Consider the following 17110-nt stretch of genomic DNA (forward strand, 5'->3'; position numbering starts at 1 on the left):
CCGGCATATGTCCCCCGGGCAGTACGGGCAATCGAGCGGCGCACTGGTGCGGGGAGCTCTGGGCGGTGCTGAGTGGCTCGTATTAGCGATATGCAAAGGGAGGGCGCGATGGAGGAGAAGTGTAGGTTGCCAAGCAGTGTGGTATGTGTGGATAGATGGGCGGGTTGTGGTTCTCTTAATATATTCGCACAGCCGACAGGCCCGTCTGCATGCAATCCATGTCGCACGTGGTCACCTATCTTCAGTATTAAAAATAAACAACTATTGCACAGCATATTATCTGGATGTCTGCTGCAACCAGACGGTATCCTGAATATTTAAGCCGCTACCCAATGCATCATCTTTTGGAGTACCCAAAAGCAGTCGTACTGGTCTTCGGTTAGACGGGCATGCATAGTTGTAAAATCGACGAATAACGCACGTGATACGCATAGTTGAATTGGTGAAATCACACTTGCAGTACGGGAGTCTCTTACTGGCACAAGCAGCACCAAGCAAGTTGTGCTAGTAGTACACCAAGGTTCAGATGGTATGTTCCCGAAATAGTCCTTTGTACCAGCAAAAAAAATAGCAGCCAGTCGTACTAGCGCCATGCATTTTGGACAAAAGGAATGTCCCGGCAAGCTCGCAATGTTAACTTGTCATGCACGGCTTTGGCAAAAAACCGACTGGGTGATGTTTTTTTTCGTTCGTCCCAAAATAAATTATCAACTTTGTACTAGAGTACAAATATATTTATTTTAAGACGGATTGAGTACAAATATATTTATTAGATTGGTACAGTAAAATGAAAAAAATCACACGTACCATGCTACGTCTTTAGAAAAAAAATCGTTTGGCACATGTTAAAGCTTTTTTATTCCAAAGGACAAATAATATATACCTAAAAGGGATCTTATCAAAACAAACCACCCCAAATGTGGTACAAAAAAGTCGGGTATCATGCTTGCAATACTTGCTGAATTGCATGGTGAAATCTTCAAGAAAAGGCATGGCTGTATCGACCAACCGCTACCACACGTTTGATGACATAGTTTGAATTTTGATATATTTTCCTATGAAGCTAGTCAAACTTTACAATGTTTTACTTTGACGAAATCTTATATGCAAACTATAAGGAAACGGGAGGGAGTACTTCTTGAAAAGCAACCAGATCTGTCACTTAGATATCCCCCACACCACAAAACATCCTTCTTTGTTGTGTTGTCGTCTGTCTCCGGGGCTTGCTGCGTTTGGATGCTGCCCCGCGTGGATCCGTACATTGGTACCTCTTCCCAGTGGATCTTTTTGTGCCCCATGATTTGTCTACCTCCTTGACGGCAATGGTCGTAACTCTCCTCCAAGGTGCTCCAAGCCGGGGATCACCTTGCTTCACTACCTAGGGGTTCTCCCTTCATGTAAACAACTAAACAAAATCAGGTGTTTCAACAACCATAAAAAATGATTAATTAAATTTCATAAAAAAAACCAACTACATACACAAATGGTGAGGCACCTTGCTTCCCCCACCACTGATACAGCTTGCTATGCAATAGTTGAACTTGTACTAGGGGGGAACCTGGGTCTGCAACCCACCACCGCGTCAACTATATGACATTCTCCAGCTCGGGAAACAAACACTTGCCTACATAATCAATTTGCACGTATGGAAAAGTTATTTATCATTTATGGCGTTGAAATTCCATGCAGCACTTACTCTCCAAGCAAGGCATGCCATGCATGCACGCTGGACGATCCTCTTCCGAACGGATCCTCCAATTTTCATATCGACCAACCGCTACAAAATTCAAAAGCAAGCGGCAACTCCCTCCCCTCTTACCACATGTTGCTTAGCGAGAACCACGCACATTATGTTAGATTTATAGAATTTCCTGCACACCTAAAAACACCTTTGGTACTGAAGTTATAATCGCAGCGTTGGCGTCTATGCTGCGGACAACATGCTCCATTTTACAAGGGCTCATGGATCAACTAAATCTACATCCTCCAATCCCAACATTTATCCGTCTCCGGTGTTGACTGCTTCTAGATGGTGCCCCAGCGTTGATCTGTACATATTCCCAGCGCGCCTATATTGTTATCTCTTTCAATTGGATATCTCTATCTCCGATGATCTCTCTACCTCCTTAACACCAATGGTCGTATATCTCCTCTCCTCGAATGTGCTCCAATCTGGGCATCACCTTTATTCTGTAACTAGTGTTTTTTTCCTGAAGATTTCTCCCAACCACTTTCGACCACTAAAACCTACACCTTCAAAAATCAAAACACATAACAAATGCCTAGTCGATGATTATCTGTCGCCTGGGGCTGACTGCGCCTTCATGGTGCCCCAATGCCGATCTACATATCGGTAGGTCCACCCAGTGGATCTCTCTATCCCCGGAGATCTTTCTACCTCATTGACGTGAATGGTCATAGCTCTCCTCTCCTCAAATGTTCTCCAAGCCGAGCACCGCCTTTCTACGCTAACTAGTGTTTTCCTCCTATAGTTCTCTCTCAAACACTTTCGCCCCCCTTCATGGAGATCGACAGTAATGGAATCAATGTACTATCAGGCGTATAGAAGGATGCGTTTAGGTTTTGTCCCTCCATTACGTATATAATTTAGTGGTGTTTTGCCTTACATGTCGAACATCAGCGATGAAGGGTACATACTCCCTCCATTCCTTTTTAGCCTGCATGTAATATTTGGTCAAAGTCAAACTTATGTAACATGACTATTTGCATAGAAAAAAATTAATATCTACACTAAAGTTATATGATATTAAGATTTATTTCGTCGTGCATCCAAAATGTATTGATGACATAGTTTGAATTTTGATATATTTTCCTCTGAAGCTAGTCAAAATTTACAATGTTTTACTTTGACGAAATCTTATATGCAAACTATAAGGAAACGGGAGGGAGTACTTCTTGAAAAGCAACCAGATCCGTCACTTAGATATCCCCCACACCACAAAACATCCTTCTTTGTTGTGTTGTCGCCTGTCTTCGGGGCTTGCTACGTTTGGATGCTACCCCACATGGATCCGTACATTGGTACCTCTTCCCAGTGGATCTTTTTGTGCCCCATGATTTGTCTACCTCCTTGACGGCAATGGTCGTAACTCTCCTCCAAGGTGCTCCAAGCCGGGGATCACCTTGCTTCACTACCTAGGGGTTCTCCCTTCATGTAAACAACTAAACAAAATCAGGTGTTTCAACAACCATAAAAAATGATTAATTGAATTGCATAAAAAAAACCAACTACATACGCAAATGGTGAGGCACATTGCTTCCCCCACCACTGATACAGCTTGCTATGCAATAGTTGAACTTGTACTAGGGGGGAAACTGGGTCTGCAACCCACCACCGCGTCAACTCTATGACATTCTCCAGCTCGTGAAACAAACACTTGCCTACGTAATCAATTTGCACGTATGGAAAAGTTATTTATCATTTCTGGCGTTGAAATTCCATGCAGCACTTACTCTCTCAAGCAAGGTATGACATGCATGCACGCTGGACGATCCTCTTCCGAACGGATCCTCCAATTTTCATATCGACCAACCGCTACAAAATTCAAAAGCAAGCGGCAACTCCATCCCCTATTACCACATGTTGCTTAGCGAGAACCACGCACATTATGTTAGATTTATAGAATTTCCTGCACACCTAAAAACACCTTTGGTACTGAAGTTATAATCGCAGCGTTGGCGACTATGCTGCGGACAACATGCTCCATTTTACAAGGGCTCATGGATCAACTAAATCTACATCCTCCAATCCCAACATTTATCCGTCTCCGGTGTTGACTACTTCTAGATGGTGCCCCAGTGTTGATTTGTACCTATTCCCAGCGCGCCTATATTGTTATCTCTTTCAATTGGATATCTCTATCTCCGATGATCTCTCTACCTCCTTAACACCAATGGTCGTATCTCTCCACTCCTCGAATGTGCTCCAATCTGGGCATCAACTTTATTCTGTAACTAGTGTTTTTTCCTGAAGATTTCTCCCAACCACTTTCGACCACTAAAACCTACACCTTCAAAAATCAAAACACATAACAAATGCCTAGTCAACGATTATCTGTCGCCTGGGGCTGACTGCGCCTTCATGGTGCCCCAATGCCAATCTACATATCGGTAGGTCCACCCAGTGGATCTCTCTATCCCCGGAGATCTTTCTATCTCATTGACGTGAATGGTCGTAGCTCTCCTCTCCTCAAATGTTCTCCAAGCCGGGCATCGCCTTTCTACGCTAACTAGTGTTTTTCTCCTATAGTTCTCTCTCAAACACTTTCGCCCCCCCCCCCCCTCATGGAGATCGACAGTAATGGACTCAATGTACCATCAGGCGTATAGAAGGATGCGTTTAGGTTTTGTCCCTCCATTACGTATATAATTTAGTGGTGTTTTGCCTTACATCTCGAACATCAGCGATGAAGGGTACATCTCCCTCCGTTCCTTTTTAGCCTGCATATAATATTTGGTCAAAGTCAAACTTATTTAACATGACTATTTGCATAAAAAAAAATTAACATCTACAATAAAGTTATATGATATTAAGATTTATTTCGTCATGCATCCAATATGTAGTGATGACATAGTTTGAATTTTGATATCTTTTCCTATGAAGCTAGTCAAACTTTACAATGTTTTACTTTGACGAAATCTTATATGCAAACTATAAGGAAATGGGAGGGAGTACTTCTTGAAAAGCAACCAGATCCGTCACTTAGATATCCCCCACACCACAAAACATCCTTCTTTCTTGTGTTGTCGCCTGTCTCCGGGGCTTGCTGCGTTTGGATGCTGCCCCGCATGGATCCGTACATTGGTACCTCTTCCCAGTGGATCTTTTTGTGCCCCATGATTTGTCTACCTCCTTGACGGCAATGGTCGTAACTCTCCTCCAAGGTGCTCCAAGCCGGGGATCACCTTGCTTCACTACTTAGGGGTTCTCCCTTCATGTAAACAACTAAACAAAATCAGGTGTTTCAACAACCATAAAAAATGATTAATTGAATTGCATAAAAAAAGCAACTACATACGCAAATGGTGAGGCACCTTGCTTCCCCCACCACTGATACAGCTTGCTATGCAATAGTTGAACTTGTACTAGGGGGGAAACTGGGTCTGCAACCCACCACCGCGTCAACTCTATGACATTCTCCAGCTCGGGAAACAAACACTTGCCTACGTAATCAATTTGCACGTATGGAAAAGTTATTTATCATTTCTGGCGTTGAAATTCCATGCAGCACTTACTCTCTCAAGCAAGGCATGACATGCATGCATGCTGGACGATCCTCTTCCGAACGGATCCTCCAATTTTCATGTCGAAAGACTACATCTTCACAACCTAATTATTCTATTTCCTATAAAAGACCGATATAACCACCCCGCCACCAGTCTGCCCGCCGTCGAGCCACATGAGCAGCACACAATTTAGACGCACTCGTGAACCGCATCGCCAGCAATACGATCCGCTAACGCCCAGCAGGATAGAGCTCTAGATGCACATTGCTTTGAGCCACTTGAGCTTTTGTTCTCCCTCTTCGTCATTCATGGCTTAAGACACACAAAAAAAGACCTCTACGTTCATTAGAAATCATGGTGGGGTGATTCTTCCTATGTGACGTACATATTATTAAAAGTTATTTGTAAAAATCTGCATAGTGCATCGTTGAGAAAAGAATGCAAAGCATACAACTTAATTATTCTATTGTCTGTCAATGACCGATATAACCACCCCGTGCATCCACCCCGCCACCAGTCCGCCTGTTGTCGAGCCACATGAGCAGCACACAATTTAGTCCACTCGCGAACCGCATCGCCAGCAAGACGATCCGCTAACGCCCATCAGCATAGAGCTCTAGATGCACAATCCTTTGAGACGGCTGAGTTTTTGTCCTCCCTCTTCGTCTTTCATGGCTTAAGACACACAAAAAGAGACCTGTGTGTTCATAATATATCATGGTGGGGGTGATTTCTTCCTATGTGACGTACATATTATTAGAAGTTATTTGTAAAAATCGGCACAGTGCATCGCCGAGAAAAATATGCAAAAGAACAGGCAGCGAGTAAAAATTAAAAAACGGTTCCAGCAGAAAGTTAAGATTAAAAACGGATGCAAAGCATACCACACTAAACACCACACCTAATACTGGACATCTCATCAGCAACTACAAATGATAGCCATTTCACACAATAAAGGGAACTACTGATCTATGGGACACGCATCAGTAGTTATCTTCTCTATGCAAATTTTCAGAGCCATCATCTTATCCCCTCCCGCATGAACGAGCATCTTGGGAGGCAGCTCCAGGTATGTGAGATCCTCAACTTTGACGTCTCTGGGGCACGTGCTGCTTGTCACTTCCATGTCTGTCATCATAGAGACACCCTTCCAGGCATTATCAGGGGTGGTGTGCGACCCAATACTCGCCCTGTACTGCGGCCAGAGCGAGTCCGGCGACCTGAGGCACACCATTGACACCACCGTACCAAGACCGTGCACTCCACCCACAAGGAGGAACGCTCGGCTGTCATCATCGGCGAGCAGCAAGTAAGTAGGATCCAACAACGCCGGCACATGGAGCTCGATTACCTTGCCGTAGTTCACCTTGGTTATCGTCATGGAGTGGCTGCTGGTGAAGTGTTGGACGAGAGCCAGTGGTGGGGCGACGAAGCCACACCCAGGGTGCACGCAGGCACATGATTCATCGCCGTGGGTATGTGTATTGATGCACGTTGCGCTGCTGCCGGCCGGCGTCCATCTAAACCACTATTTGTGCCACATGTTTTATGGCATATGTTTGAGCACTCCTCTATATATAGGGTGCTGAGACATGTTTCAAAAAATTTAAATAATAGTCGGTTGTATTCCTATCCACTGAAGTCAACTATACTTTTTTTTACATTGAATGTGACCGCTTCTCAATGCACAGTACCAAGAACTACACCCACACCAACCGAGGTCAAGCATGGCATATTTTTTTCCTTTTCCCACAATCGTTAAACATCTGTTTTACAGTGAATTAATGTCCGTGTCCCATTAGAATTAGAAATTAAATCTTTATTCGTTTTAGTGAACAGATTCGATAACAAGAATGCAGAACAAAAAGCTGTCACTACATTTGTTGGCAGGTGTTCTGGCCTGTATTGGATAATTGTTTGGTTAAATAATTAAATTTAGTTCGATTAACCATTTTGCACGGTCGAGCAAACAGAAACGCGAATGCGAAAAACCACCACCGACTCAAGGCATTGGCAAAAGCTGTTTTTAATTTGGACGCATGCAGGTAGGGGTGGCCATGCAAAACTTCGGTACAATGATTATTTTATATGAGCCTTGGTTCGCTATAAAGCTGGGACGTTTGTTGAGAGGTGTACCCTACGTGCCTATCACATGCACAACTCGGGTAGAACGAGGCACTACTTTAGTAAGCATGGCTCAGTATAAAGCTGAGACGATTGTTGAGATGTGTACCATAGGACATATCACATACTGATAGGTTGCATAGCCTTCAACATGATTTAAGCGTTGAATGGCCAGCGGGAGCGGCAGCTTCTTGGCAGAGGGTATCGAGCTACATTATGCTTACTGTCTCAGCCTTGGCCTGCGCGCTCGTATGAGCAGGCTGGAACAGTACCGGCACGGTCGTCAAGAAGTTGACTATAGATTGCAGCGGCGTAGCGGTACAACTTTCATCCAACTGTACTACCGCAGCGGCGTTACAATGGTGCACGGTATGAATGTGGACGGTATGTATATGGAAGTACTGTCGTGGCACATCACATTCAACGTGTCGCCGAATAAAACAAATGTTGAAAGAAAAATGTTCACACCCCGATGTCAGGAGCTCATTTACTCACACCGACTCATTCAACCAACCACGTAGAGGGTCATTTTACTAATGTTGCATGGGACCAGTGAGGGATGCAGCACTATAAAAACTGGCAGGGATGAGGGTCTCAAAGCTCAAAACGGAGGGGAAAGAAAATTAAGAACATGTCGGAACCAGCGAAGAGTGCAGGGAAGGAGGTGTTCGAGCCTAAGATAGAGGAGACCCAGCGTCAGAAACGTGACAGCTCGCCACTGTATGTGGCAAAGGTAAAAATCTAAATATATTGAAAAAAATAATATTTACGTATGGTAAAATTATCCTACTAACACTACATGATATTGATGTAGGATTATAGGGACGACATCATCCTCTCTGTGACAGTGAAGCAGATTTGGGACGGGGTGAAGGGAGCTGCACACGGAGATGACCCTGTCATAAACAATCGCCGCCCAAGCATGGTTAGATACTGCCTATTAGCTAACTAAATGGTTCATACGATTATGCTAAAAACTGATTTCAATTATTTATGGTCTGAATGGTTTTTGTCTTACTCAGGTACGACTATGTGCGCGGCTATTAAGAAGCAAATCAGACGCGTACCAGTTCAGCTGTGTGCTAGATGACGGCACGGGACGTGTCAAAGCAAAATTATGGTGGGGGTTCTAAAAGCTAGTCGAAAAAATTGTTCTCTTACAACAAAAAATAATTTCTATTACTGCCTTTTGGAGATTATGATCGCAAAAAAATACCTTTTATGCTCAGGTTTTTATATGATTTTTTCTTACTTCCTGTTCAGATTATCTTCGCCAGTGGAAGAGGCAGCCATAAAGAATTTAAGGTGAATGAAAAAGTCTGAACTAAATAATGTCAATTTTTTATGTATAACACACCTGCATAAGAACTCTCCACTACACAGGGACCATGACTATGTCAAAGTGAGTGGAAGGCCTAATATGATGAGCGATGGGCCACATATATGTATTTATAACATACAGTAAGTATGATTATAACTTCATTTTTTGTTTACTCGATATTTTTACGCTGATTTTTCCATGGCTGTATTTAAAAAAATCGCCAGTAAAGTGACAAACTACAATGACATCACCCACCATTTCCTCCAAGCTATATATGAGCACCTGCAGATTTCAAAGGCAAGATTATTCTTTATACATTGGAGTTGCTTTGAGTATAATCTCTACTTTATCTCTTATACTAATATATAGGTTTATTTTGTTGGCAGACTGACGCAGCTAACGCTCGTGCGTCTACTAAAAAACCAACATCTGATGACATTGTCAACGTGGTTGAAACCATAAAGGAGTTTGAGCATAGGTATATTCTTTTACCGCGAGCCCTGGTCGTTTAATTGCGAGGTGTATTATTGACAATATATGTTGTCTTGCAGCGATGGGGAGAAAGGTACACCTATCGGTTACATCTTAGAGACGCTTAAAATAGAGGAGCCCGTGGCGAGGTAAAATAGTTATATATTTACTTTTTTCTAATTGACAATTTACTTGTTTTGAAACCAATAAAATTTATTAATTCTGTGATCTTACGTTGTAGGGAGGCCTTGTCCATATTGCTTGAGATTGGAGAAATTTATACAACGGTGGACAAGGACCATTTCAAGGCGATTTGAGAAAAGAATTATCTTTCTTTGGGGTGAAGCATGTGAGCTGCCCTTAATGTAGTAGTATTCGCAATGGGTGCTAGCTAGTACTGTTGTCATCTTTTGATCATGCTTCCCAATATTGTTTTCTGAAACTTTCACGAATCATTTGATCGATCTCCTTAATAATTTAAGGTTAGGATTATTGTAGTTTGTTTAAGAACGTCAGGACTGTTGCATTATTGATCCATCTGTAACGATCCCTGTATTACCAATGTTTTAAATTACCCTGGTATTTTCATTATTCAGAATTGCTTCCATTATGCTGTTTTTTTATTGCTTCTTTACTGAACAATAGTTGTGCATTTCATGTGATTAACTGATAAAACATGCTTGAATTAAAAATATAAGTCGAAGCGGGTACAGGATAATTGGGGTGGAATAAGGACATGCAAAACATAAATTTCTAGGCCAGATGAGGCGGGCGGGTACAACAACGCTAATGAAAGTGAATGAAGGGGGTACATATGACCATCACATTGGCTCGCCCACATCTAAGACTTTAACACTAGATATGACAACACAATGGCGAGAACTATCCACAGTGACGAGTTCAACATGCGAAGAAGCTCGACCATGCCGACGAGTTCCGCTCCTTGTCCGGCAGTACGCAGAACGTTGCCTGCGAAGTGTGGTGCTGGAGGCGGAGCTGGATTGTACTCATCGGCCCAACGCCAGAAAGGGCAATCCCGCGACATTGGCACTTGATTATCAAGATCAGCCACGCTGGACTTATTTTTTCAGATTCGAAAGTTTTGTACTTACCGGATGGTTCACACACTTGAAAAAATATCTATTTGGATTGCGAGAGGTGTTTGACCGGTAGACGTACACCTCCGCAGAGCAATAGGGGCAGACGAACGGCGCCCGTTCACCGCCGGGAGCCCTATGCTGCGTGGAGTGACTCATGGCTGCGGTGGTGAAGGAGTAGAGATACTATCTAGTACCAGATGGAATGAGGAGCAGCTTTCAGGGTATGAGGTTCTGTGTGTGGAGAAGAACTACTGCAGCCCTGAACCTTATATTCAGCGTTGGAACAGTAAAAAAACGGCATAGGATTCCACTATCTTATGCATGGTGTCCACGTCGCGCGTGATTCCTTCACCTCAGGCATTTATCAAATGTACAGTGCGAAAAGGGCCTACAAAGACAATGTTAGCTCAGAAAAGTACTTTACAACATAGTAAAAAAAGAAAAAAGTCGTTGGCAAAGTACTGTATTTTTATAGGGAAAGTAATTAGGTAAGTATAATCCTTCGCTTATCGCAAAAAAAAAAACCTTCGCATCCGCAGACGTTTCATTACAGATCAATATCGGTCACACATCTATGTTTATACAAAAAAGGAATTAATCTTCACAAAAAAGAATGTTTGTAATGCCCGTAGAAAAAGAAAAAAAATATAAGATTAGTTCAATAGCCAAAGATTTAATTCTTACAATAAGCTATGTATCACATTGCCAAGTACCCTTTTTTTAGACTCATCAGCCCAACCAGGCTCCCTCCCCTCCCTCCCCCGCCGCCATCCACGAGGCGTCGGGGAGGGTTCCAGATCCCCGTCGCCGCACCCCCATCCTCCGCCCTCGCCGCCGCCAAGGGGCGCGGCCGGGCGAAGCCGGTGCGTCGCCGGCGGCAGCGGGGCTCCTTCGTCCCCCGCTCGTAGGTTATGGCATGGGCCAGATCAAGCGGCTGGGCGCGGCGCTTGATGCCCATTGCCCAGCGTAATCGAGGTACACGCGCGAAAGATGATCATGTCTGTTTGGTCACACGGGAGCTCCAATCCTACGCATGGCCTTTCTGGGTCAGTCCATTGCAGCCACGACTACCGGAGGCGTAGGGCACGGCTAAAACCCTCCAGGTCCATGATCCCAAGACCGCCCAAGTGCCTTGGGCGGCAGACGGTCTTCCAGTTAACAAGGGAGTTACCTCCCGAGGTCTGAGATTGTTCCTCTTTTCGCCGGATGAGGGCCCGAATGATTTTGTCGATCTTTCTAAGTGGCCCCTTTGACAACACTTTTGCTTGCAATCTAAAAATACAACATCGAAAAACATAACACAAGACAAATCCATAGTCGATGTTTCTTGTCTTTAGACCATCAATCGAGGACGCGTTCATAGAATTGAAATGAGTATATTTATATACATACGTATAAAAACTAATGTGAAAAACACCATCAACATACAGGCAATTAGCGTTGGCCATGACCAAAAAAATCGAAATAGGGTTGTTACTTTTCGCAATCATTCTAGGCTTGTTGAAATTGCGCTGGGTTGTAATCAACATTATAGCAAAAATATCAATTTTTATGATGTGGCCGTACGTTTCTTAGATTTTCTACAAATCTCGCATAGTTCCAGGGCGGACCACCGCCTGCGCGCAACCCCTTTCATATATACAGCCGAGAATCTGGTGTGTGAAGCCTTATACATTGAAGTGATAGCCATAAAAACTTCTTAACTGAATTACGGAAATTATCCAAATTACATACACGACTGCTACTTAAATTATCAGTGAATTACAAGTTGAACACCACGGGGATTATCTGTGAAGTGTGGTGAGAAAAAACAGTGGAAATCACATAGCGGCAGCGGGGCTCCTTCGTCCCCCGCTCGTAGGGTATGGCGCGGGCCAGATCTAGCGGCTGGGCGCGGCGCTTGATGCCGGGCGCGGCGGTGCCCTGGAGCAGGCCGGCGATGGTGGCGTTCGACGGGCGGAGGGAGGCATGGCAGCGGTGGTGTAGGGCTGCCCCTACCCAGTGGGGCCTTCGCGGCTGGATGGCGGCGCTCGGCTCGGGTGGATCCGGGCAAAGTCATGGCCTTTGATGGCTTCGGAGTGGTCTCATGGCGGGGCGGCGGCCCCGGCGGTGGGAGTCGTGCGTTGGCCGTGGGCGGGCTGCGCGGCTCGGATGCGGGTAGGCAACCATGGTCGCTTGGGCGGCGTGGCTGCGGGTGTTGTCGGACCGGGGCGGCGGAAGTGTTAAAGCACCGGGGTTCATCACCTACCCAGTCTGTGTACTAGTCGACGGTGACAGCATCCATGGACGACGTGTCCTCCTTGCAGGTCCATGGTGCTTCTACCCCTTCCATCTTAATCCGGGTAAAAACTCGATGCTCGGATCGAACGGTGGCGACGTTCATGGTCGTGCCCTAACTGGAGGGACCATATTGGAGTCCTCCGTCCAGCATTTCCATTACACATCCTTCCGGACAATCGCTCCTCGTGGTGGTGTTCTCCGTCGGCTCTAAGCGGTTTCATTTTGCTCATCTTTTAGGTGCTTTGTAGTCGTTGTGGTTGTGTGTCGGTGTCCGGCATTCATGTATCTTGCCTTGGGTGTGTGGTGTGCGTTTGTATCGGATGTTTTGTTGTTGTGGTTCCGTGCTTATAGGGAATTGTAATTTTTCTGTTTATAATGCGTTCTCAATTGAATAGAGGGAAATGATCGATAAAAGGCGTGGCCAGTCCTCATTATACTTTTGCTTGCATTCTTCCTGTTCTCGTGGTCCAAATAAACCTCATTGACATATAATTTTAAACCACTTTTTTAGGAACCGGCAAAATGCATTTTTCTTATAGAAGAGATGGTGAAAAGGACACAATTTACAGAGGGGCGAGCGTTTTTAGGTAACGTCGCAGAAACCACAAAAAGACCAGTCTAAAAACCAGATTAACCAATGTCTGCGGTTGGCAGGTTGCCAGCAAACGCCAGGTCACGCTGAATGATTGCGTATAGGGCGAGAGCCGCCACCTCCCGATGCGTGAGGCTCTGTCCAGTGAACACCCGCCTATTTCGGTCCTTCTATATCGACCATATCGTTTAGATGATTCTTCCACTGCGCCTCTTGCGCACTTGTTTGGATGTGTGAATTCAAAGTCTTGTCCCACCAGTCAGACACGTTTCCTGGCTCCGGGAGGAAGCCGAGATTGAAACACCTTCATTCGTCCAAGTGTTCACCTGGGTCCAGACCGCGGCTGTGATGGGACAGTGTTTGCATAGGTGGGTTGCTGTTTCTGACTGCCAAAGACAAATCAAACATCTGGGGGCGTGAGGCCATCCCCTCACGGCCAGCATATCCGCGGTGATGATTCTTCCGTGTAGAGCTAGCCAAGCAAAGAACTTGCACTTGGGCTCGGCGTTTGCGGACCAAACCTTGGTCGTGTCGAAACGTGAGTAGGAGCCAAATAATATTGCGCCGTAAGCAGAGGCGGCCGAGTATGCCCCCGAGGTGGTTAAGTTCCAGTTACGGGTGTCCTACTGGTCAGGGATGAGGGTGATCTGACTAATGTGATTCGAGAGAGACACGAATTCTCCCAGGTGATTAAATGGTCTGCAGTCTGGCCACCGCCCTGATCCAGTTCTCGTTCATGAGCTCGTTGTGCACCGATCTGTTCTATCCGGAGGTAATCTTGTAAAGCTCTGGAGCTAGAACCTTGAGTGGGCCATCACTGATCCAGTTTGCATGCCAGAACAGTGTCTTATGCCCATTGCCCAGCGTAATCGAGGTACACGCGCGAAAGAGGATCATGTCTGTTTGGTCACACGGGAGGCGTAGGGCACGGCTAAAACCCTCCAGGTCCATGATCCCAAGACCGCCCAAGTGCCTTGGGCGGCAGACGGTCTTCCAGTTAACAAGGGAGTTACCTCCCGAGGTCTGAGATTGTTCCTCTTTTCACCAGATGAGGGCCCGAATGATTTTGTCGATCTTTCTAAGTGGCCCCTTTGACAACACTTTTGCTTGCAATCTAAAACTACAACATCGAAAAACATAACACAAGACAAATCCATAGTCGATGTTTGTTGTCTTTAGACCATCAATCGAGGACGCGTTCATAGAATTGAAATGAGTGTATTTACATACATACGTATAAAAACTAATGTGAAAAACACCATCAACATACAGGCAATTAGCGTTGGCCATGACCAAAAAAATCGAAATAGGGTTGTTACTTTTTGCAATCATTCTAGGCTTGTTGACATTGCGCTGGGTTGTAATCAACATTATAGCAAAAATATCAATTTTTATGATGTGGCCGTACGTTTCTTAGATTTTCTGCAAATCTCGCATAGTTCCAGGGCGGATCACCGCCTGCGCGCAACCCCTTTCATATATATAGCCGAGAATCTGGTGTGTGAAGCCTTATACATTGAAGTGATAGCCATAAAAACTTCTTAACTGAATTACGGAAATTATCCAAATTACATACACGACTGCTACTTAAATTATCAGTGAATTACAAGTTGAACACCACGGGAATGAAGGTTCTATTTGGCCTCAAACAAACACATTTTGCCGCTTTAGCGAACATCGATATTAGTATCGCTGCTGGTTAATCGCTAACCGTCTGAACGAACTCCTTAGGAAGATAACCGCTGTTTCCCCGGAGATGAAGAATGCGTAGAGTATGAAAGACGCGAACTCGTTTGCATCACCTTGTAGCTGTGTCAAAAAAAGTACACATCGTCAAAATTAACAATAATGGCATGTACCACTCTTCTAATTTAAATAATTATGCGACACAAACCTCTGGGAATATGTCATTATCTCCTTCAAAATATCTGCAAAACATCAGCGTTGCTAGCCCCGTGCAGTTTCTGGTACATGTAAAACAAATTGTTCCGTCATAGAGATGAGGTATGGTTAAGAAATGTAACAAAATTTTTCAAGCAATCCTTTACCTGAGTGTAGTTGTTGTCTTGCATTGCAATATGTGGACTGACATGCTTTCCCAATCATACTGCCAGTTCTCAAAATAATCTGTGGCGCATTGCTTCAGGGACGTCTTCATCTGGGTGCATATCTTCATATGTAGCTCTGGCAATGAGCTACCGCCATCCATGGATATTGTTGGGTCAAATACAGTTATCCTTGACTTGTTAAATTCAAAAGCGTAGCACACCCATGTGAAATTGACCTTCCCTGGAAGTAGCATCTTCGAGCGAAAAAATAATGTTTATTATCTCTTCATGTCTGAGCTTATCATCAATATAAAATGGTTAAAGTACGTACCAAGTTGCAATTCGGCAGGTCGTGTTTTACATGTGGTCCGATGAACTGTTCCCTTACTGCTAAATACGCTGATGTTGAATGCTGAGCCATTATGCATGTCTGAAACACAAAAAACAAAAGATGATTAATTTATTATATGCTGTCGTAATGATGGTCATAGCCTCAAAGTTGTACAAGACAAAAAAAATTGAAAAAAATGTTTTTCAGTTGAGGTGATTAGGTACCGCAACGTCTGATTCCATAAAGTGTTTCACAATGGAAGAGTGAGGTTCTTTTGTCCTTTCCTCGTCATATTGTTTGAATCTTCTTATTACAATGTCAAAGAAATCATGTTCCATGTCCTCGAACATGCACAGGTGTCTCCTTACTGTGGCAGCGGAGATCTCGATATACCTCGGGTTGTAGTGCATAATCCACAAGATGCATGCCGAATTAAAACAGTGAATATCAATGAATCAAAAATAAAAAGTTCATTTGACATGGTTTACCTCTTGTCCAAAAATCAATGTATGCACGGAGAACTTATTTACCTTTCACATGTGCTTTTGTCGTTGACGTTTTGCAACTATTTTTTGAATTTCTTGCAAATATCGAGTTGATAATGCCATATGTGTGCCGGTTGACATTGTCGCTGGTTCGTACTTAACAATCTAGCCCTTCTTTTGACGAATGGTGAAGAGCTGATGTCAAACTCCAGAGTCCTCGCGTTTAGATTCACCGTGTCCATGAATCTAGTGTCTCTTTCGTACACATACATTTGTTGTTCCAGCATGTTATTTGTTGATGGGCTTCTCCTTGATCGAGGAGGTGAAATCTGGCTAATTGACATTGCTCCTCCCACTGTAGGTTCAGGTGTTGTCATTCCGATTATGTTATCTGCATCATTATTCTTCCTTGAAACCGGGCTGTCAAAATCAATTCCCAAACTGAAACTTGGGCAGTCTTCAATAAGCCGTCTCTGGTCGTCATTCTCAAAAAGTCTTGTCTTTTTGGTCGACCCATTTGGCGAACGAGACGACAAGAATTGAGAAAAAGAGACAACCCTTTTACCTCTTTGCTTGCTGTCTCCTGCACATATGAAAATGGAGTGTTCATTCACCATCATAGTTATTTCTGTCTAGCTAGGCGGAAAAAAATTAAGAAGCTTGAAAACTTACTTGTGCTCAAGGAGCCGCTGTTGTTTGATGTGTTTCTGTTTCTTCCTGCATCCCTATCTTGCTCGTAAGTGTCGTGTAGAGTTCCATCTTTAGTTGAGCTATCTACATGCCTCCATTGTTTTCCTATAGCTCCTAACTTACCAATTAGCTGCACTGTCTCATACTCAACTATTTTATTTAACCTCTCAACACAGCGCTGATTATGGGTCATTAGCTCTCTGTAAATACCAGCACCGCACTGCTCGAAAAATGAAATGACAATTAATCATACCAAAAAATGACTGTACTTTATTAGTGTATTAAAGAAAAAACTTTGTAGTCATACCATTATCGGTAACCTCATATCTTCTGCAAGTTTGTAGGCTGCGGTCCAAATTTCTCCATCAGTGGTACGGTTAACACTGCTTCTTGGCTGCACTTTGTTCATACGGTGAAGTTA

At 44.1% G+C, this 17110-nt stretch overlaps 1 long non-coding RNA gene across 1 annotated transcript; it reads right to left on the reverse strand.

Moving 5' to 3' along the window:
* Positions 1-15341: 15341 nt before the first annotated feature.
* LOC119302390 lies at positions 15342-15896 on the reverse strand. The gene is made up of 3 exons (XR_005147539.1): positions 15739-15896; positions 15515-15613; positions 15342-15437 (listed from the first exon to the last, which is right to left on the reverse strand). It is a non-coding gene; the product is annotated as an uncharacterized LOC119302390 (long non-coding RNA).
* Positions 15897-17110: the final 1214 nt, after the last annotated feature.

This window comes from Triticum dicoccoides, chromosome 5A (assembly GCF_002162155.2).
Source record: "Triticum dicoccoides isolate Atlit2015 ecotype Zavitan chromosome 5A, WEW_v2.0, whole genome shotgun sequence".
Taxonomy (NCBI): domain Eukaryota; kingdom Viridiplantae; phylum Streptophyta; class Magnoliopsida; order Poales; family Poaceae; genus Triticum; species Triticum dicoccoides.